The following is a 23244-nucleotide window of genomic DNA, read 5'->3' on the forward strand; positions in this document are numbered from 1 at the left end:
TACCACGGTCAGGGTTACTCGCAGTTGCGCTGCCTAGTACTGGCCGCCGGAGGGGCCGGCGTTGTCGTCGAAGCGCGAGCGCTTCACGCACTCCTTGCGCCGCGCACGCCGGCGATCGGACATCCCGTCCTGCCGCCTGTGGCGTTCGAGGGCCTCGAACAGAGAGGAGTCCCACTGGACTCTCATCGCCGCCTCCTCCACCGCCGCTGAAAGGACACGGATGTCGCCTAGAGGGGGGGGGGGTGAATAGGCGATTTAAAACTTTTACGAGATGGGCTTAACAAATGCGGAATAAAACTAGCGTTTACTTTGTCAAGCCCAAGGCCTATATACTATTGTTCACCTATGTGCACCAACAACTTATTCTAAGCAATGGTTCACCTATGTGCACCAACAACTTATGCTAAGCAATACAAGCAAGTATGTGATAGCAAGATATCTATAACTTCAAGCACGATGGCTATCACAAGGTAAAGTGCATAAGTAAAGAGCTCGGGTATAGAGATAACCGAGGCACGTGGGAGATGATGATTTATCCCGGAGTTCACACTCTTGCGAGTGCTAATCTCCGGTGGAGAGGTGCGGTTGCTTAGTGCTCCCGAACGCCACAAGAAGCTCACCTTGAGGTGTGGTTGCTCGATGCACACCAACGCCACAAAGGCCTCACCCCAAGATGCGGTACTCACACCACACACCGAACGCCACGAAGGCGCCTCACCTAAATCTCCGGTGACCCTCGCCACAAAGGCCTAGGTCACGGTTCCACTAAGGGATTTCCTTCGAGGCGGAAATCGGGCCTTACACAAAGATTGGGGCACACATCCAGAACTTAATTGGAGGCTCCCAACAAATCGCCACAAAGGCGTAGAATCCGTCTAGGGTTCCAAGAACTCAAGAGTAACAACCTTCTTGCTTTCACCACCACGAATCACCGTGGAGAACTCAAACCGATGCACCAAATGCAATGACAAGAACACCACAAAGATGCTCAAGTCCTTCTCTCTCAAATTCCAACAAAGCTACAAAAGCTATTGGGGGAATAAGAGAGGAAGAACAAATGAATTCACAAAGAACACCAAGATCAAGATCTAGAGACTTCCAGTCACAAAGAGATGGATTTGATTGGTAGAAATGTAGATCTAGATCTCCTCTCTCTTTTCCCTTAAATGGGGGCAAGAATCATGGAGGGATTGAGAGATAGTGCAAGCTTCTCTAGTTCAACAATGGAGGAGGGAGAGTGAGAGAAGCAACAGCCCAAGGAGGAAGAAGGGGGGTATTTATACCCCGCAAGAAAATCGAGCCGTTGGGCAAAACCAGGGCCGGATAATCCGGCCTAAGTAAGGGTCGGATAATCCGCCCCCCCGGATAATCCGGCCTCAGGGACAAAACCTGGTAAAAATCCGGCCAAAAGTCCGACCCTCGTCCGTAGCTGCTTTTCTTCCGATTTCGAGGGGGCCGGATATTTCCGAAATATCCGGCCCGGATAATCCGGCCTAAGCAAACTGCAGAAACACCAAAACTAAAACGGGCATAACTTTTGCATCCGGACTCCGATTTCGATGATCTTGGGCTCGTTGAAATCACAACAACGAGCTCTACAAAAATATGCATAGAAACATCATAGTCCAGCAAAGGAGGATAGAAACAAATGATGAAAGGTTTGACCTATCTCAAAAAGACATACCGGTAAAACCTCCAATCTTGAAAATGCAACAAGTTGCCCATGGAAAAACCATTCTCAATGAACTAGAGCTTGTCATGAGAATAAGCACAAGCTCTAAAACATCACATGGATAAGATCCAAATAAAACCAAGAAAGATGATGAACCAAACTCGAAAACGCAACAAGTGATCTATGCGAAATCCGTTTTCGATGAACTAGAGCTTGTCATGAGAATAACCACAAGCTCTAAAACATCACATGGATAAGGTCCAAATAACAACCAAGAAAGATGATGCAAGGATGCAAAGGTTTGAGCTCTCTCCGAACGATACGATCGAGTTACTCACTCGAGAGCCCTCTTGATAGTACGGCAACTAAACTATAAACCGGTCTCCAACTACACTATGAGACCGGTGAGAAAGAAACCCTATCAAGAGCAAACCTTATACTTGCGCATTCCACTTGAGCTTGATGACGACGATCTTGACCTCAACAAGATGGAACGCCTTTCTTGCTTGTGTTTGCTTGACGAAGTCTTGTGGATTGCTCCCCCATAATCCACCATGGGAGAGCTTCTTCTTCGGCGCATCTTCACATAACCATGAGCACCATGTGGATTGCTCCCCCATAATCCACCACGGGAGAGCTTATTCTTCCGCACATCTTCACATATCCATGATCACCATATGGATGGCAAGACTCAAGCAAAGGACCTCTTCGAGATGGCTCATCTTGAACTTGCACTTCATTTCTTCATTCTTCATCATGTTGATGTCTTGAAGTAACTCTAGGGCTCACTTCATCTTCATCTTCAAGACATACTTGACACTTGATATCCTTCATCAAATTCTTCTTATTGCAACCTTGAAGCCAACAAATGGTTCAAGAATTGCCTATGGACAACTCCTACAAATATAACTCAATGCAAACATTAGTCCATAGGGATTGTCATTAATTACCAAAACCACACATGGGGGCTCCATGCACTTTCAATCTCCCCCATTTTGGTAATTGATGACAATCTCTTTGAGAGGGTTTATATAAGGAATTTAAGTAACGAATAAGTTGAATATATAGAGCAAACTCCCCCATAATATATGCATGTGTGAATGATCTTGACTTTCATTGTATATAATGGCATTCAAAGCCTAGTGGAGTTTCCTCTAAATATTCAACTATGCAAAGCAACAAGATGCAATGCAATAAAGGCACATGCTTAAGCACAAAGCAAAGACATAACCAAATTCCCTTAAACCCTCCAAACTTCTCCCCCATTGGCACCAATTGCCGAAATGGGTGAAAAATTTAGAAGGCCAAAATAGTGAGAGTTCCTCCATAGCGTGTGCATTTCTCATAATTTGAGTGGAATCAAATGCACATATCCAATGAGGAATATTCGGAAGGAATCACACTATAGATAGGATCAAAGATTGCAAAAAGATAACAAAGTCAAGAAGCTTCAACAAATGAAGTAAGCAACCAAATGAACCACAAGGAAGATACCGAAAGAAAGATAGATATTATGATAAGATCAAGAAGATTACTCTAAACAATATGAGGAAGCTCCCCAAGGTTTGTGCACAAAACTAGACAAATTGCATTGGAGAATAAAGTGCACAAACATGGAATCATCACTCCCATAATATCATTCAAAACAAAAGATACCAAGTGAATCAAACTCTAATGATCACCACAAAATAGTGCCTTAAATAGAATGAGGAAGCTACCCAAGGTACATGCATAAATTAAAATGTTGCATTTGAATACAATATGCATAACATGGAATCCTTACTCCCTCATTACCATTTAAAACACAAACATTTGCAATAGATCATAGATAGAAAATTAAGCTTAACACTTGCAACAAACAAATGGTTGAGCAACAAGTAGGAGGCACCATAATAAAAGGCTCAACCAAGAGGATATGTGAAAGGCATGATAAAGCATATTATAAGACTATTACAAGGATGAGCAAAAAGCATCATCATAGTCTTCAATGAATTATATTGCTTAGCATGACCAATCAACATGCAACAAATAAATAAGATATCAAAAGGAGATGTATCATCTCTTATGTGTATAAGTTTCTCTAAGTGAGCAATATCACAAAGATATCTATCCACAAAGAAACATGCACACACAAAATGGATACTCAAGAAATATAGTATGATATCCCAAAATGAAGTCATGCAATATACCAATAAGAATTTTTGCTTAATAGCATGGCCAAAGGCTCAATTTTGTCTTATTGTACATTCATGAACTTCAACCACAAACATCTAAAATACATCACAAATATCAACAAGGGATAGAAGTTAGTTGAGATGCATTTAGAAAGGCATGCAACAAGTATCACAAGCGAGGATACCAAAAGAAATAACTAAATTTGCACTTTCATCTATATTACACACGTGAGAGCCTTGAGGAATTGATATGCAATAAAATTGCTAGATGGGCATAGATGGGATGGGTGAATCATGAGCATGATTTTATATACTTCCCAACATATGTACTCATCTCAAATTACTCACATTCGCAATAAAGAGGTTTCGTTAAGACTTTAGCAAGAAGCACAATATTTGCAAATAAAGAGATTCATGCCAAGATGCAACCACATGGTTGGATGCTAGAAAAAATATGCATGAGAAGATACTTGTTACCGAGATAGCATTGGTGTGGATGTAGTAGATATGTGTTCATTGACCATCCTAGCTTGCCTCAAGTTACCATTGAGTCACCACTTCTTCCTAAGTGTGAGACAAGCATTCAATGTATCTCCTTGTACCTAACACAAAGGTAAGTACAAAATGGTCCCAAACTAATTGGGTCCGAAGTAGTTAGACACACTACAACATATAGGACAAACTCCACAATACTATGTGCATATAGATATGAAATTGAATTTCATGCACATCTTAGCCAAATTAGGATTTGATGGAGTTTACCCTATATATTGGATCAAAGAAAGTAACACATGCCATAAGATAGACATAAATTAAAGATGCATGCACAATACTTTCAAGAACCAAAGGAAGATATAATTTGGACAAAACACCAAATAAATCAAGAGACAATGGTTGTCCAAATTATATCAAAGAATCAAATCAACACAAGATTGACTCCAACGAATTATCTCATTATAAGAAGCTAATTAAACCTAAACACAAAGGAATGAGATAACCAACTCCAAGAGAGCAAGGTTCCAACAAATAAACCAAACCCTCGAAACTTTTTATGATGGCACAAAGTACCAAAAAAAAAAATGTCTCCCAAAACCAAATTTTTGATAATGATCAAGAGAAGTTTAAGCATTATAACAAATATAGGAGAGCTTCCCCAAGATTAGTGCATTATCTAGGATTTTGCATATGAATACAAAATGCACAAAACTAGGATCATCACGCTACCTATATTCTAAGAAAGTTTGAATAGACAAATTAGATCCATAAGATGCAAGGAAGACACATGGGAGTAAAAGCACAACACATTCATGGCAATAAATAAGGCAATTTAAACACAAGAGCCAATGTATATATGATCAATAAATATCTACCTCATAATTTATTACCACTTGTCCTAGGACAAGAGGTATTAGGAAATATTTCCTAGGTGGTAGTTTGTAAGTATACATAAGATCATATTTACAACGAATAAAGCATATGGTAAAAGATAAGAGTTAACCACCATGCAAAGGGAGTTTCTTGATAGCTTCAATTAGTCATACCAATACGCAAAGCAATTAATAGTATTCATACCAACATGCAAAGCAATTAATAGTATTCATACCAACATGCAAAGCAATTAATAGTATTCATACCAACATGCAAAGCAATTAATAGTATGACTTGAAGCATATGGTTTTCCAAAAAATGTATTGAGGGACACATTGTGAAAAACCATGTCAAGAAAAACTTTCACAAATGAGATCCACAAAGATATTAGCAATGAAGCCATTTAAGCAAATTGGAACTTGTTTGAGAAAACATGTCACATATGAGAGATAATTTACAATATCAATTCTATGTGACACAACCTCAAATGTTCACATTTCCTAGACTTGTAATATGCACAAAGCTTATTACTCCCCCATAATGTGATAAATAATATATTTTCACAAGAGGCAAATAAGATCCAACTAGAGTTATTAATGGACATTGGAATTTGAATTTCTCATGAAGATGACATACCACATAGAGACTAGATAATCTTGCAATATCAATTCTAAGTGATATTCCTCATGTACACACATTGTTAGGATCATGAAATTCCCAAGGAATATCACTCCCCCAAAACGGGATAGTCTATTAATCTCTCATAAGAACCATATAAGATACAACAAGATGCAAAGAGGCTCCAACACAAACACAGGTACACGGTGTGCAACCCAACATACATAGACTTGATTTCTCAAGAAAAGCAAGTAGGAAGCACAACATATACAAACACATGCTAGGAACAAAACTAACACATGCAAAGGGGCGAGTAACTTTCAATATAAGTGAGTTGAGAACATGTTAGCGCAAGGAGGAACATTGAATACATGATAGAAGCAAGATAACCAAAAGACTTGGCTTGAGATAATATAAATGATGAAGATCCCTTAATTCTTCATGATGTAGCCAAGTCTCCAATGCCCTCCAACAAGCACCTATTGATCAAATTTTGGATTGTTGGTCCCCAACTAAGTTGGGTCCTAAGAGGTTAGTCACAATAGGCTTGGCAACCCAAATGGTTCTTTTCTTGACACCACTTTGAGCACTAACATATTTGGCAAACACATTGCCACCCTCATCCTTACGAAGAGAATAAACATCATCAATGGTGATAGAGTTTGATGAGGTACCAATAGTGCACAAGGAGGAGATGTGGCCCTTCTCACGGCATATGTAGCAAGTTCTTTTCTTCTCCTTCTTCTCACTAGGTTTCTCCACAATGGGAGCATTGGCTTGTTTCTTCTTGGGAAGTGGTATTTCTTCAACTTGAGGTTGAATATGAGTTTGAGCTTGAGGCCGCTTCCCTTTTTGCTTCTTCTTCAAAGGGCAAGATCTAACATGGTGCCCTTCAATATTGCACTTGAAGCAAACAATCTTGGCCGGGTCTTTGACTTGTACTTGGCCCTTCTTCTTGTTGTTGTTCTTGGACTTGTTCTTGTTGTTGGATTTGAATCCAAGTCCACTCTTGTCATTGGGGGATTGTTGCATACTCAACATCGTGTCAAGTTTGCATTTCCCTTCATGACCCTTTACCAAGTCAGTCTTCAAAGAAGTGACTTGGGCCTTGAGCTCTTTGATTTCCTCTACATGGTTAGTAACAACACAAGTACTAGAGGAAGTAGAATCTTCATTGTTAGAGCAACAAGGCAAGGAAGATAATTCATCACAAGATTTAGCAATATTATGAGTGGATGAATTACTAGGACTAGCACATGGCAATATAGCATTTTGAGTAGTAGTGCTAGTATCCACATGAGGCTCACAAGGTGTTGCCTTAGATATGATAGCCTCATGAGCTAACTTTAGCCTATCATGAGAGGCTAGAAGATCCTCATGGTAGCGAGAAAGCTTTCCATGATTTTCTTCCAATTTCCCATAATTGCAAGTTAGCAATTCAAGTTGAGCCCTTAGCTCAACATTCTCCTTCAAGATAGATGCTTCACGAGAAGTAGAGTTAGTAGCACAAGCATCATCACAAGACATATTAAGAAGAGTGGGTAACATATCATGCTCTTTTAAATAAGAAGCTTGGAGTTGCTCATGTGACTTGGTGAGGGTAGAGTGTTCGCTCTCCAAGGCCTTGTGGGCCTTGTCTAGATCATCTAGATCCTTAACAAGTTTATCATAACCAACGCCAACTTTGGAATTTTCCTTTTTAAGCATTTTTACTTGAGCTTTAGCATGGTCTCTTTCCTTAGTGAGTTTAGAAACTATTTCATTTTGAGACACTTCAAGGGTTTCAAGTTGCTCTTCAAGAGAGGCTACGGTCTCTTGTTCTTCTTCAAGATCATTCTTTAGGGATGCTACATCATTGGCATACTCTCGTTCAAGAGCACCCTTTTTATCAATGGTGTTCTCATGCATCCAAATAAGTTTTTGGCTTTCAATAGCGGTAGTCAAGATTTCAAAGAAGTGAGAGCAAGCAATTTTATCTTTGCAAAGAACCTTGAATACACTCTCACCCTTATTGCATAGAGAGACAACCCAATCCTCTTCTTCATACTCATCCTCATCCTTATCACCACGAGGAATATTAGGTTCCACGGTAGGAGATACCGTGGAACTCTTGGCCATAAGGCATATATGAGAACCGTGAGATAAAGATGAGGAGTTACTTGAGGCTTCTTTCAAGATCTTGTCTTGACCAATAGAATCTTTGGTTTCCTCTACATTGTTAGTCACACAACAACTAGAGGAAATAGAAGTATTTTTATCATGGCCACAAGACAAAGCAAGCATATCATCATTAGATTTATTTAAGTAACTTACACATGATATGCATGGACTATCAACACAAGCATGTAAATCATTTCTAGTGCTAGATGTGTTAAAGTCCAAAGATGAACCATTGCAATGAGATATAGATGAAGAATCATCAATAGAAAGCTCAATATCAACATTGCAATTTCCATCACCACTCACCATATCATTACCTTGTGTATTGCCACACATTGGTGAAGTGGATGAAGATGAAAACTCATCACGGCCGGAAGTGGAAGCAATACAATCATCCTCAATAATATTGGACATATCATATTTATCTTGAAGCTTTGTCCATAATTCATGAGCGCTCTGATACGTCTCCAACGTATCGATAATTTCTTATGTTCCATGCTACATTATTGATGATATCTACATGTTTTATACACATTATATGTCGTATTTACGCATTTTCTGGAACTAACCTATTAACAAGATGCCGAAGAGCCGATTCTTTGTTTTCTGCTGTTTTTGGTTTCAGAAATCCTAGTAAGGAAATATTCTCGGAATTGGACGAAATCAACGCCCAGGGTCCTATTTTTGCACGAAGCTTCCAGAAGGCCGAAGAGGGAAGGAAGTGGGGCCACGAGGCGTCGCCACACTAGGGCGGCGCGGCCCAGGCCCTGGCCGCGCCGACCTAGCGTGTGGGGCCCTCGTGTGGCCCCCCGCGTTGCCCTTCCGCCTACTTAAAGCCTCCGTCGCGAAACCCCCGGCACCGAGAGCCACGATACGGAAAACCTTCCGGAGACGCCGCCGCCGCGAATCCCATCTCGGGGGATTCGGGAGATCGCCTCCGGCACCCTGCCGGAGAGGGAGTCATCCCCGGAGGACTCTTCATCGCCATGATCGCCTCCGGAGTGATGAGTGAGTAGTTCACCCCTGGACTATGGGTCCATAGCAGTAGCTAGATGGTCGTCTTCTCCTTATGTGCTTCATTGTTGGATCTTGTGAGCTGCCTAACATGATCAAGATCATCTATCTGTAATAATATATGTTGTGTTTGTCGGGATCTGATGGATAGAGAATACTATGTTATGGTGATTATCAATCTATTATTTATGTATTGTTTATGATCTTGCATGCTCTCCGTTATTAGTAGAGGCTCTGGCCAAGTTTTTGCTCTTAACTCCAAGAGGGAGTATTTATGCTCGATAGTGGGTTCATGCCTCCATTGATACCGGGACGGTGACGGAAAGTTCTAAGGTTGTGGATGTGCTTGTTGCCACTAGGGATAAAACATTGATGCTATGTCTAAGGATGTAGTTGTTGATTACATTACGCACCATACTTAATGCAATTGTCCGTTGCTTGCAACTTAATACCGAAAGGGGTTCGGATGATAACCTGAAGGTGGACTTTTTAGGCATAGATGCGATTGGATGGCGGTCTATGTACTTTGTCGTAATGCCCCAATTAAATCTCACTATATTTATCATATCATGTATATGCATTGTTATGCCCTTTTCTATTTGTCAATTGCCCGACTGTAATTTGTTCACCCAACATGCTTTTATCTTATGGGAGAGACATCTCTAGTGAACTGTGGACCCCGGTCCTATTCTTTTCATCGCATACAATCTACTGCAATACTTGTTTTACTATTTTCTTCGCAAACAATCATCTTCCACACAATACGGTTAATCCTTTGTTACAGCAAGCCGGTGAGATTGACAACCTCACTGTTTCGTTGGGGCAAAGTACTTTGGTTGTGTTGTGCAGGTTCCACGTTGGCGCCGGAATCCCTGGTGTTGCGCCGCATCACATTTCGTCACCATCAACCTTCAACGTGCTTCTTGGCTCCTCCTGGTTCGATAAACCTTGGTTTCTTTCTGAGGGAAAACTTGCCGCTGTGCGCATCATACCTTCCTCTTGGGGTTCCCAACGGACGTGTACATCTACGCGCATCAAGCCTGTTTTCTGGCGCCGTTGCCGGGGAGATCAAGACACGCTGCAAGGGGAGTCTCCGCTTCCCAATCTCTTTACTTTGTTTTTGTCTTGCTTTATTTTATTTACTACTTTGTTTGCTGCACCTAAACAAAACACACACAAAAATTAGTTGCTAGTTTTACTTTATTTACTGTCTTGTTCTCTATATCAAAAACACAAAAAAATTAGTTACTTGCATTTAATTTATCATGTCTAGTCCTGTACTTGTTTTTATTTTCACTAGTTAGGCTTAATGGAAAACAACAAAAAAATTAGAGATCTTTATAGTATTTATCTTTAGTTAGGACATGATGTGTTTGAAGAGAAAATTAAAAAACCCATGGAACTTTGTTTGCAAAATAGTTGTAGCAATGTTATTAGCATGAACTCTTTGAACACCATTATTGCTAAAGCTATGGAAGAATTTAAGCTTGGGGAAGCTGGTTGTGATATTTTTAGTCCCCCAAGCATGGAGGAGAAAATTTACTTGGATGATACTTTACCTCCTATATATGATGCTTGCAATGATGAATATGATATTTTCAGTCCACCTACTATTGAGGAGAAAATTAATTATGATTACAATATGCCTCCTATATATGATGATTATGGTGATGAGAATAATGATAGTTATTTTATTGCATTTGTTCCCACTACAATTAATAGTAATGATTTTGCTTATGTGGAGAGTAATGATTTTATGCATGTAGCTCATGACAAGAATGCTTTATGTGATAGTTATATTGTTGAGTTTGTTCATGATGCTACTGAAAATTATTATGAGAGAGGGAAACATGGTTATATGCATCTTAATAATATTAAGTTTCCCCTCTTTATGTTGAGAATCTTGAAGTTGCGCTTGTGTTGCCTTTCTATGCTTATTGCATTATGCTTATATGACTTGTTTATTTACAAGATTCCTTTTCATAGGAAGTGGGTTAGGTTTAAATGTGTTTTGAATTTGCTTCTTGATGCTCTCTTTTTCTTCAACTCTTATTTCTTGCGAGTGCATCATTAAAATTACTGAGCCCATCTTAATGGCTATAAAGAAAGAACTTCTTGGGAGATAACCCAAGTTTCATTTTATTTACTGTATTGTTGAGTCTTGGAAGTTGTTTAGTACTGTAGCAACCTCTCCTTATCATGTTTTTGTGCCAAGTAAAGTTTCTATGTTAAATTTGATGTTATATTTGGGATCGCTGCGCAGAAACAGCATTGCTGTCTGTCACGAATTCTGGCACAAGTCTCTGTAGAAAATTCGAAAAAATCTGCCCATTTACGAGCGTGATCCTCAGATATGTACGCAACTTTCATTAGTTTTGAGTTTTTCCATTTGAGCAAGTCTGGTGCCATTTTAAAATTCGTCTTTACGAACTCGTTCTGTTTTTGACAGATTCTGCCTTTTATTTCGCATTGCCGTATTTGCTATGTTGGATGAATTTCTTTGATCCATTAATGTCCAGTAGCTTTTTGCAATGTCCAGAAGTGTTAAGAATGATTGTGTCACCTCTGAATATGTGAATTATTAATTGTGCACTAACCCTCTAATGAGTTTGCTTGAAGTTTGGTGTGAAGGAAGTTTTCAAGGGTCAAGAGAGGAGTATGATATACTATGATCAAGAGGAGTGAAAGCTCTAAGCTTGGGGATGCCCCCGTGGTTCATCCCTGCATATTTTAAGAAGACTCAAGCGTCTAAGCTTGGGGATGCCCAAGGCATCCCCTTCTTCATCGACAACATCATCAGGTTCCTCCCCTGAAACTATATTTTTATTCAGTCACATCTTGTGTTCTTTACTTGGAGCGTCAATTTGTTTTGTTTTTGTTTTTGTTTGAATAAAATGGATCCTAGCATTCACTGTGTGGGAGAGAGACACGCTCCGCTGTTGCATATAGACAAATATGTCCTTAGGCTTTACTCATAATGTTCAAGGCGAAGGTTGAAACTTCTTCATTAAATTGTTATATGGTTGGAATTAGAAAATGCTACATGTAGTAATTCTAAAATGTCTTGGATAATGTGATACTTTGCAATTGTTGTGCTCATGTTTAAGCTCTTGCATCATATACTTTGCACCCATTAATGAAGAAATACATAGAGCTTGCTAAAATTTGGTTTGCATATTTGGTCTCTCTAAGGTCTAGATAATTCTAGTATTGAGTTTTGAACAACAAGGAAGACGGTGTAGAGTCTTATAATGTTTACAATATGTCTTTTATGTGAGTTTTGCTGCACCGTTTCATCCTTGAGTTTGCTTCAAATAACCTTGCTAGCCTAAACCTTGTATCGAGAGGGAATACTTCTCATGCATCCAAAATTCTTGAGCCAACCACTATGCCATTTGTGTCCACCATACCTACCTACTACATGGTATTTCTCCGCCATTCCAAAGTAAATTGCTTGAGTGCTACCTTTAAAATTCCATCATTCGCCTTTGCAATATATAGCTCATGGGACAAAATAGCCTTAAAAACTATCGTAGTATTGAATATGTACTTATGCACTTTATCTCTTATTAAGTTGCTTGTTGCGCGATAACCATGCTTCTGGGGACGCCATCAACTACTCTTTGTTGAATATCATGTGAGTTGCTATGCATGTCCGTCTTGTCTGAAGTAAGGGAGATCTACCATCTTAATGGTTGGAGCATGCATATTGTTAGAGAAGAACATTGGACCGCTAACTAAAGCCATGAATCATGGTGGAAGTTTCAGTTTGGACATATATCCTCAATCTCATATGAGAATAATAAATGTTGCTACATGCTTATGCATTAAAGAGGAGTCCATTATCTGTTGTCCATGTTGTCCCGGTATGGATGTCTAAGTTGAGAATAATCAAAAGCGAGAAATCCAAAATGCGAGCTTTCTCCTTAGACCTTTGTACAGGCGGCATGGAGGTACCCCTTTGTGACACTTGGTTGAAACATGTGTATTGCGAAGATCCGGTAGTCCAAGCTAAGTAGGACAAGTTGCGGGCACTATTAGTATACTATGCATGAGGCTTGCAACTTGTAAGATATAATTTACATAACTCATATGCTTTATTACTACCGTTGACAAAATTGTTTCATGTTTTCAAAATAAAAGCTCTAGCACAAATACAGCAATCGATGCTTTCCTCTTTGAAGGACCTTTCTTTTACTTTTATTGTTGAGTCAGTTTACCTATCTCTCTCCACCTTAAGAAGCAAACACTTGTGTGAACTATGCATTGATTCCTACATACTTGCATATTGCACTTGTTATATTACTCTATGTTGACAATATCCATGAGATATACATGTTATAAGTTGAAAGCAACCGCTGAAACTTAATCTTCTTTTGTGTTGCTTCAATACCTTTACTTTGATTTATTGCTTTATGAGTTAACTCTTATGCAAGACTTATTGATGCTTGTCTTGAAGTACTATTCATGAAAAGTATTTGTTTTATGATTCATTTGTTTACTCATGTCATTACCATTGTTTTGATCGCTACATTCATTACATATGTTTACAAATAGTATGATCAAGATTATGATGGCATGTCACTCCAGAAATTATCTTTGTTATCGTTTGCCTGCTCGGGATGAGCAGAACTAAGCTTGGGGATGCTGATACGTCTCCAACGTATCGATAATTTCTTATGTTCCATGCTACATTATTGATGATATCTACATGTTTTATACACATTATATGTCGTATTTACGCATTTTCTGGAACTAACCTATTAACAAGATGCCGAAGAGCCGCTGTCGTTGTTCTCGCTGTTTTTGGTTTCGTAAATCCTAGTAAGGAAATATTCTCGGAATTGGACGAAATCAACGCCCAGGGTCCTATTTTTGCACGAAGCTTCCAGAAGGCCGAAGAGGGAAGGAAGTGGGGCCACGAGGCGCCGCCACACTAGGGCGGCGCGGCCCAGGCCCTGGCCGCGTCGACCTAGCGTTTGGGGCCCTCGTGTGGCCCCCCGCGTTGCCCTTCCGCCTACTTAAAGCCTCCGTCGCGAAACCCCCAGTACCGAGAGCCACGATACGGAAAACCTTCCAGAGACGCCGCCGCCGCGAATCCCATCTCGGGGGATTCAGGAGATCGCCTCTGGCACCCTGCCGAAGAGGGGAGTCATCCCCCGAAGGACTCTTCATCGCCATGATCGCCTCCGGAGTGATGAGTGAGTAGTTCACCCCTGGACTATGGGTCCATAGCAGTAGCTAGATGGTCGTCTTCTCCTTATGTGCTTCATTGTTGGATCTTGTGAGCTGCCTAACATGATCAAGATCATCTATCTGTAATAATATATGTTGTGTTTGTCGGGATCCGATGGATAGAGAATACTATGTTATGGTGATTATCAATCTATTATTTATGTGTTGTTTATGATCTTGCATGCTCTCCGTTATTAGTAGAGGCTCGGCCAAGTTTTTGCTCTTAACTCCAAGAGGGAGTATTTATGCTCGATAGTGGGTTCATGCCTCCATTGATACCGGGACGATGACGAGAAAGTTCTAAGGTTGTGGATGTGTTGTTGCCACTAGGGATAAAACATTGATGCTATGTCTAAGGATGTAGTTGTTGATTACATTACGCACCATACTTAATGCAATTGTCTCGTTGCTTGCAACTTAATACCGAAAGGGGTTCGGATGATAACCTCGAAGGTGGACTTTTAGGCATAGATGCAGCTTGGATGGCGGTCTATGTACTTTGTCGTAATGCCCCGATTAAATCTCACTATATTTATCATATCATGTATATGCATTGTTATGCCCTTTTCTATTTGTCAATTGCCCGACTGTAATTTGTTCACCCAACATGCTTTTATCTTATGGGAGAGACATCTCTAGTGAACTGTGGACCCCGGTCCTATTCTTTTCATCGCATACAATCTAATGCAATACTTGTTTTACTGTTTTCTTCGCAAACAATCATCTTCCACACAATACGGTTAATCCTTTGTTACAGCAAGCCGGTGAGATTGACAACCTCACTGTTTCGTTGGGGCAAAGTACTTTGGTTGTGTTGTGCAGGTTCCACGTTGGCGCCGGAATCCCCGGTGTTGCGCCGCATCACATTTCGCCACCATCAACCTTCAACGTGCTTCTTGGCTCCTCCTGGTTCGATAAACCTTGGTTTCTTTCTGAGGGAAAACTTGCCGCTGTGCGCATCATACCTTCCTCTTGGGGTTCCCAACGGACGTGTACATCTACGCGCATCACGCTCCCAAAAGGCATGATTGAAGAGGTAACTACATTGCTCACAACGATGGAAAACACATGAGAAGCAAGAGCATCGAGACAAGAGTTTTTCTCCTCCTCAAGAGATAAATTTTGAGGATCCTTAGGAGAAGAAAAACCCATGTCAAGAAATCGCTCCATGTCCGGGGACATACGCCGCAAAATATTAAGCACATAAATTTTCCATAGATCATATTTTGTGCCATCAAATATAAACAAGTTATTGTGCGCTAATCCCCTAACCGACATCTTTACTCTCAAGGCGGTGAAGCCTAAGAATGAGAGACCTTGCTCTGATACCAATTGAAAGGACACGGATGTCGCCTAGAGGGGGGGGTGAATAGGCGATTTAAAACTTTTACGAGATGGGCTTAACAAATGCGGAATAAAACTAGCGTTTACTTTGTCAAGCCCAAGGCCTATATACTATTGTTCACCTATGTGCATGACAAAGGATTAACTTGTCAATGCCTACAGATTGTAGACTAGGGTTTTGCTAGAAGTAGAGGGCAAGTAGATCTCGAAGGTTCAGGCGAAAAGTATTCGACTATTATGAAAACTAGGGTTATGTTGACAATAGATTCGATCCTTTCTTTGTCCCTCGACTCCCCCTTATATAGGAGGCGGAGCCGAGGGTTTCGTAGTACACAAGTTACAGAGTTCGGGAGGGTTTCGTACCCAACCCGTAAGATTACAGATCTCTATCTTTCCTAATACAAACTATCTTTCCTTAACACTAAATGGGCTTCCAAGTCTTCTTATTCTTCGAGTCTTGGGCTTTGATTAAACTCCGGGTACCATCTTTGGCAGGCCCATTGGGGATGCCTATGTCAGTAGCCCCCGAGATTTTTCTTGAATCGAAGAATCAAGGAAAATCTCCAATTTTACTCATTACATAATCTTTCGATATGCAATCACTATTTTGTACAGGGATAACGGTAATTGGGGCTAGTTCATCTGACGGATCAGGTACTAGTTAACTGCTCTAGTGGCAATCCGCAAAAACCTACTTCAAAATCACGTCCCCGGACATGATCTCGGGATACCGGTGTAAACTTCGACAGGTGCCGCTTAAGGTCTTACCATTCCGTCGAGTCCCAGTCATATTTTATCGGGTACCTAACGCGTCCGTTAGGATTTTTCTTCGTATCTGTTGATACGGAAAATAGTAGCAATCCGCCGTCAGAGACGGTGCCACGCCGCTCAGAACGGATTTGGGGTCTTACCTTCGCAAAGTTTTGCGGCATTCAGAGATTTATTCGCGACTTTTAGCGCTCTGAGAATATTTTGTCGAGTGCTTTTCGACTGCTGGAATGGCATATTTTATCGAGTCATATTTGATGACTTATTTTGTCTTCCCGATGGGAGTATATGTAGAGTTATCTGTGTAACTCGAAATATACTCACTCTTACCTCTTTCTTATAATAAAAATTCATCGGGCACGCGAACAGCGTTCCCGATGGGAGTAGCCCCCGAGGCTACAACCAAGGACTTGTGCTTGGGTGTAGGCTCCACAGATTAATATTCCTTGCCGCTATATTTTTAATCCTTCTCGATATTTTTATATTTATCGGGTGTGCGACCAGCGCTCCCGATGGGAGTAGCCCCCGAGGCTATGAACAAATACTTGTATTTGATCATAGGCTCTTTCCATTTCTATTTTGTCATACTTGAAATTTTCTCTTTTCCAGAGTAGCCCCCGAGCGTTTGGGCAAAAACTTGTATTTGATCAAAGGCTCCCGAGATAATCTTGGGTTGTCGATAAACTTTTGAAGCCTCATAGTCGAGCTTTTCTTTCACCTTGACGACATCATTGCTGATGATAGCCACGATTTCTGTTTTGGAAACATGCCATTACCGCTTCTTTCACTGCCTTGTGGGTCCAAATTCCTCATCTGATGGACACGTCGTGCAAGTGGGGGACACATGTTCTCCCCTTTTTCTGGCACACGTTCTGTAACCTCGTCAATGTTAAAATACTTTTTTACCCTCGTCTCCACGTGGTTATCATCTCCCGCATACTTTTTCCATCCAACGGTCCGCCGCTTCACCGCACCTCTATATAAGATCTCCTTCTTCTTCCTCGAGCACTTCCGCTCGCGCCGTTCCCCTGCTTCTACCTGCAAAACATCCTCTTGTGCCCCACAATTCTCAGAGCTCATCCCTTCGCTGCTGCATTCCTTCGCCATTGTTGATGCCACCGCGTCGCTTGACCAGGCACATCACGCCAGATTCATCGATGGCTGCCGCGGATCTAGGAGCTGCGGAGTGGGAAAGGTCCAAGATCACGAACCAGGACCTGAATCTCTTGAAGAAGCTGGGGATTAGCAAGAAACCCAAAGCGGTGTGCTTCCCCAGTGAAGAAAGCTACCCAACCCCTCCAATGGGGTATCGGGTAAGTTTTGTTGATCATCTCATCCGCGGTCTTTCCGCCCCCATTCACCCTTTTCTTCGAGGGTTGCTTTTTGTTTATGGTCTCCAACTTCACCACCTCACGCCCAACTCTATCCTTCACATTTCCATCTTCATCACCCTCTGCGAAGCCTTCCTTGGTGTCCAGCCTAACTGGGCATTATGGAAGCACATTTTCTTCTGTCGCCGTAATGGCTCTTCCAATGTCGCCTATAATATAGGCGGCGTTGTTATTTCTGTTCGCTCTTCCGTCAACTACTTCGACGTCAAACTCCCTGACTCCGTTCAAGGGTGGCGCAAAAAGTGGTTGTATATTCGGGAAGAAAACCATGGATGCGCTGAAGACAATATCCCTCCTTTCGACGGTGCCGAGAAGATCCATCGCCGCCGTTCTTGGGACGCAGAAGCTACCGAGGAAGAAAGAACTTCGACGGAGGCTCTGATGACTCGCATCCATGAGTTGCAGAATACTCGTGGAAAAGAGTTATCGGGCATCCAAATTACGGCATATTTCCTTAGAACTAGAGTGCAGCCTCTTCAGGCTCGCAAAAACCCTCTCTGGAACTATGCTGGCGATGAAGACACAGATCGTTTGTCGACGAATCTGGAAGTCAAGGATTTGGATAGGCTTGTCCAAAAAATTTCATCTCTCAACAAGAAAGATCCCATCCCTTCCACTTATCGTGTAAAACCATACAGCGCCACCAATGCGCTTCCTAAGGTAAACATTGTCACTTAATTTGTTATTGCTTTGCTATTTTTGTTGTTACTCCTTTTTTTGACATCCTTTCTTGTTTATATACAGGACCATCCAAATCTTGTTTCGCTTCCTCCCCTTCCTGAAGGTGGAGAAGTCGAAGAAAGGGCGGTTATTTCTGATGATAACCAAGATGCCCCCTCTTTTGCGACTGAACCCGCAGATTCTCGAAAATCTGCGGGATCTGATGAAAAGGAGGCTGCCTCTGAAGCTACTACGTCGGCACAATCTCCTCCTCCTGCTGTTTCTCCAAAGAACAAAAGGAAAAGGAATGATGCTGAAGATTCCGGCACCTCCAAGCCCGAAGAAGCTGTTCCTTCCCACCAGAAGGTAGCTTATGATCCATACCTCGAGACCCTCATCAGCTCGTAAGTTCCTTCTCTCTGTTTATTTGCACTTGAAGATTTTTGTCTATCTTGATTTTTATGTTGTCGACATTTATTCGTAGTGATGATGAAGAAGAGGTACCCACTGCTGATGTGGCTGCTCGAACGAGTACGTCACATACATTAGTCGCCTCGGAGACGCCAGTTGAAGGAGAAGAAACTTCGCCTCCTCAACAAAATGTCGGCGCTGCTACTCCTCCTTCAAGCCCCCTTGTTCCTTCACCAAAAAGGGCAAGGGTTGAAACGATCCCGGAGCCTACTCTTCAATTGAATAGCTCCTCTAACCCTCTCTTGGATGATGTAAGTTCTTAATTTGCTTGTCGCTGTCTATATTTTCTCTATTTGCTTCTACGTGCCGTCATTTTTCCCACACCGACATTTTCTTTCTTTATCTTTCTTTGACAGCCTACGATCAAAGAGCTTCTTCGCATCGGTGCCCAATTCGTTGGGTACCGTGATTACGCCAGTAAAACTGAAGGTAGTGCCTGGCTGCTTCTTTTTGCTTCTGCTTCCTTACTGCTTTGTTGTCGACGTTTTTAGCTAATCTTGTCTTTCTTTACGTAAAAACCGGCGTAAGCCAACGAACGTGCTGACACACTTGCTCAAAAATTAGAGCAATGTGAAGAGGCTCGTAAGAAAGCTGAGTCAGATGCTGTTCAAGCTAGGCGAGAAGCTGACAAAGCCAAGGCTGATGCTGCTAGTGTCGGAGATCTTCGAAAACGTCTGCACGCTGCCGAGACTTCGTTAAGCGAGCACATAACTGCACAATCTGCTCGCGAAGAAGCGATCACCAAACGTATAAGGACACAAAATCGCCGCTTTGTCAGTAAGTATCTGCACCACTTCATATCCTTTGGATTTTTCTTTTTTGCACTTGTTTGTTGATCGGATTTTTCTTTTTATTTTGATAGATAAGACCTCTCAAGAATTTGAACTTGAAGATCCCGACAATGATCCTCTGCTTGACGCCGTTTCGTTCCTTGAATTTCATGGGACAGAAGCGCGTGAGGGCATTGATGAAGCCAGGACAGGGCTGTCGCGGCTCTTCCCCTACTTCTTCCCGAAGAAAGAGGAGCCCGCAACTTTCCTTACTCTTGCCAAGTGCTTCAATCCTCCCGAAGATCTTGGGCTGAAGATGCGCCATGAAAATATGAAGGTTGCCGTTGAAAGCACTGTTGCCTTGGTTGCTGACTACCAACAAACCATTGACTGGGCGAAAGTGGGCAACACGGAGCAGATAGAACAAGCAAAATGGCGATCATTGATCAAGGCGGCGAAGCTGAATACGAAGAAAATCCTGGCCTATCTCGGGATCAAACCATCTTCGACTCCTAGCTCGTCAAGGCCGGAGGTCTAATTTAATGCTCTTTTGCTTTGTTTTTAGTTTACCTCCTCCTTTTGGTACTGCCGCCATAGTGCTCCCGGTGATGATTAGGTCTTCTAGAGATCCTTCTTTTGTAACGTACATGTATATATTATGAGAATGAATGGAAATCTATCCGTCTCAATGATTGATGTCGACGTTTTTCTATTTTTTCAGTTAATTTTTGACAACTATACGTCAATTCCTCGGTCCTCGCCGAAGTTTTTCCTTCGTCCCTTCCGAAGAAGACCTCTCGTCCTCGTTAATTTTGTTGACGATTCTGCGAGTAAGGATTTGACAGAAGAATTGGAAGAACTTCGAGGACAACTCCAGTCCGTGAAGAAGCAATCGCTTATGCTCATGGAACAATCTCAAAAATCTTCTGAAAGCGAAAAAATTGCACTCCAACAAGCTCAAGCTGCCATCGCTGAGAAGGACTCTGCCGTTGCTGAAGCTGCTGCAGCTATGTCTCGAGAAGATTCTATGCTCCAGCTGCTGATAGATGCTAGCTTGGATATGGCAGGTATGTTTCATTATCTTTGTCGTGCTTCTTCTTTTTCTTTGTTGCTTGTCTCCTTGTTGCTCACTGACTTGTTTTAAGAGACAATAGGTTCTTTTTTGGATCCTGCTACTGAAGATGAACGTGTCGAAGCTCGCTCCAGTGTTCTTCTTCGGCTTGCACGTGAGCATGGTTCGATTTTTTGGGGCACACCTGAACGGACTCGCCAAATCGTCAGATTTCAAGATCGTGCGCTTCAGGTTCGCGAGTATCTCGACTTCTGTACGAGGACTTTGTCTCTGGTCTATGGTACCATGTTTCCTCGCAATAAGATGCCAGAAACTCTTCCTGCGTTGATGGATAAATTTCGAGATGCTCCTCGCATCCATGGCTTTGTACGAGCCCAACTAGTCGCCGGCGCAAGGTTTGCGATGATTATGATAAAAATCTGCTACCCGAAGTTAGACGTGGGGCAGATTGTTCCAAAGTGCTTGGAGAAGATGTCGAAGAGGAAAAGAAACTTCGGCAAATATGATGATATTGTTACTCCTGTTGCTGAAGACATGATGGATGAACTTCTTCGGATGGATTCCGAATTCTTTGTGAAAGGCAGCTACGCTGAGCATAGCACTCGTGCTGTAAATAATGAGCGCTTAACCATAGACAATATATTGGGAAATCCTTGAAGATAAACTTGTTCCGAAGATTGTTTCCTGTGTATATGATCTGCATTGTAAAGTCTCTATATTTTTATTTTTACCGCCAAGCCCCCGGGCGTTTTGATTGCAGTATTTTTTGTTTTTATAGTGCGAGGTTGTCCCAAGGCAAAATAAATTATACTGTATACTATTTTTGCGGGTATGAGACCCCGAGCTTTATATTGACCGCTATTTTGTCGATATTTTTATTTTGGCGAGGTACTTGATACCAAGGCGAATTGTAGTTGTCGGCACTATGTATATATATATATTGTACCGTGTATGAGGAAGCCCCTGAGACTGTCGAGAAAAATATATAATTCCACTATCTTTATTATATTGCAGCACCGCGAGCCTGCCTCATTAAAAACCTTTCCCGGCCCCACTCGGTGCCCCGAAAAAGGAAAAGAGTGCGTCTGAAAACTCGCGGGCGTTTCAGTACATTGTGCGTTTACAGAGGAGACTATATTTCGGCATCTAAGCATAAAAACGCCTGAGCTGCGCCACGTTCCAAGGATTTGGCTCAGCGTTCCCCGTCTTCTTGTCCTTGATTCTGTATGCTCCTCCTTCGATTACTTCTGTGACGATGTAGGGCCCAAGCCATGGTGACTCGAGTTTTTCATGACTTTTTTGGTTGAGTCGCAAAACTAAATCACCAACTTGGAAAGATCTTGGCCGCAATCGTCGACTGTGGTAATTCTTCAGGTCCTGTTGATATTTAGCGACTCGTGACAGGACTTCGTCTCGAGCTTCGTCAAGTGCATCGACGTCGTCCTCCAAAGCTTGTCTCGAGGTTTCTTCATCGTATTCTGTGACTCTTGGAGAATCATGCTCTATTTCTATCGGCAGGACTGCTTCGGCTCCATGGACCATAAAAAACGGTGTTTCCTGCGTTGCCGTATTTGGTGTTGTTCGGATACTCCACAACACACTTGGCAGCTCCTCTAGCCAAGTATGCCGAGTTTTTTCCAATGGTCCTAGCAGGCGTTTCTTGATACCGTTGCAGATGATGCCATTGGCTTTCTCGACTTGACCGTTGGTCTGTGGATGTGCAACAGACGCAAAACTCAATTTGATGCCCACTTCTGCGCAGTATGATTTGAACTCCTTGGATGTAAAATTACTGCCGTTGTCTGTGACAATGCTATGAGGGACTCCAAATCTAAAGACAATGCTTTTTACGAACTTAATCGCTGACGCGCCGTCCGGTGAATTTATCGGCTTTGCTTCTATCCACTTTGTAAATTTGTCGACAGCGACAAGCATATACTCATAACCTCCTGGCGAAGCTTTGTGTAGTTTTCCCACCATGTCGAGGCCCCATTGGGCAAAGGGCCAAGATAGTGGGATTGGCATATGCTCTGCTGCGGGGGAGTGAGGTTTGGCGGCAAATCTTTGGCACGCGTCGCAGGTTCTCACTATTTCCTTCGCGTCCTCTATTGTTGTTAACCAGTAAAATCCTGCTCTGAAAACTTTAGCCGCGATAGCTCGGCTACTCGCGTGGTGGCCGCATATTCCTTCGTGCACATCTTTCAGGATGATTCTTCCTTCTTCGGGTGTAACACATCTCTGTAGCACGCCCGAAATGCTTCGTTTGTACAACTCCCCTTTTATCACAGTGAAAGCTTTTGATCTCCTAATTATTCGCCTTGCTTCAACTGGATCGTCGGGTATTGTTTTCCTTAGGATGTATGATATGTAAGCCTGCATTCATGGAGTTTGCACCATCATGACTAGCTCTTGCTCCTCTTCTTCTTCTACTGTATCGTTGGTGGTACTCGAGGATTTCTCTTTTTTCTCCTTCTTTATTTTCGCTGGCTTTGTTGATCTCTCACTTATCTCTTCCCAAAACACGCCT

This window comes from Lolium rigidum, chromosome 2, assembly GCF_022539505.1.
Source record: "Lolium rigidum isolate FL_2022 chromosome 2, APGP_CSIRO_Lrig_0.1, whole genome shotgun sequence".
In the NCBI taxonomy this organism is placed as follows: Eukaryota; Viridiplantae; Streptophyta; class Magnoliopsida; order Poales; family Poaceae; genus Lolium; species Lolium rigidum.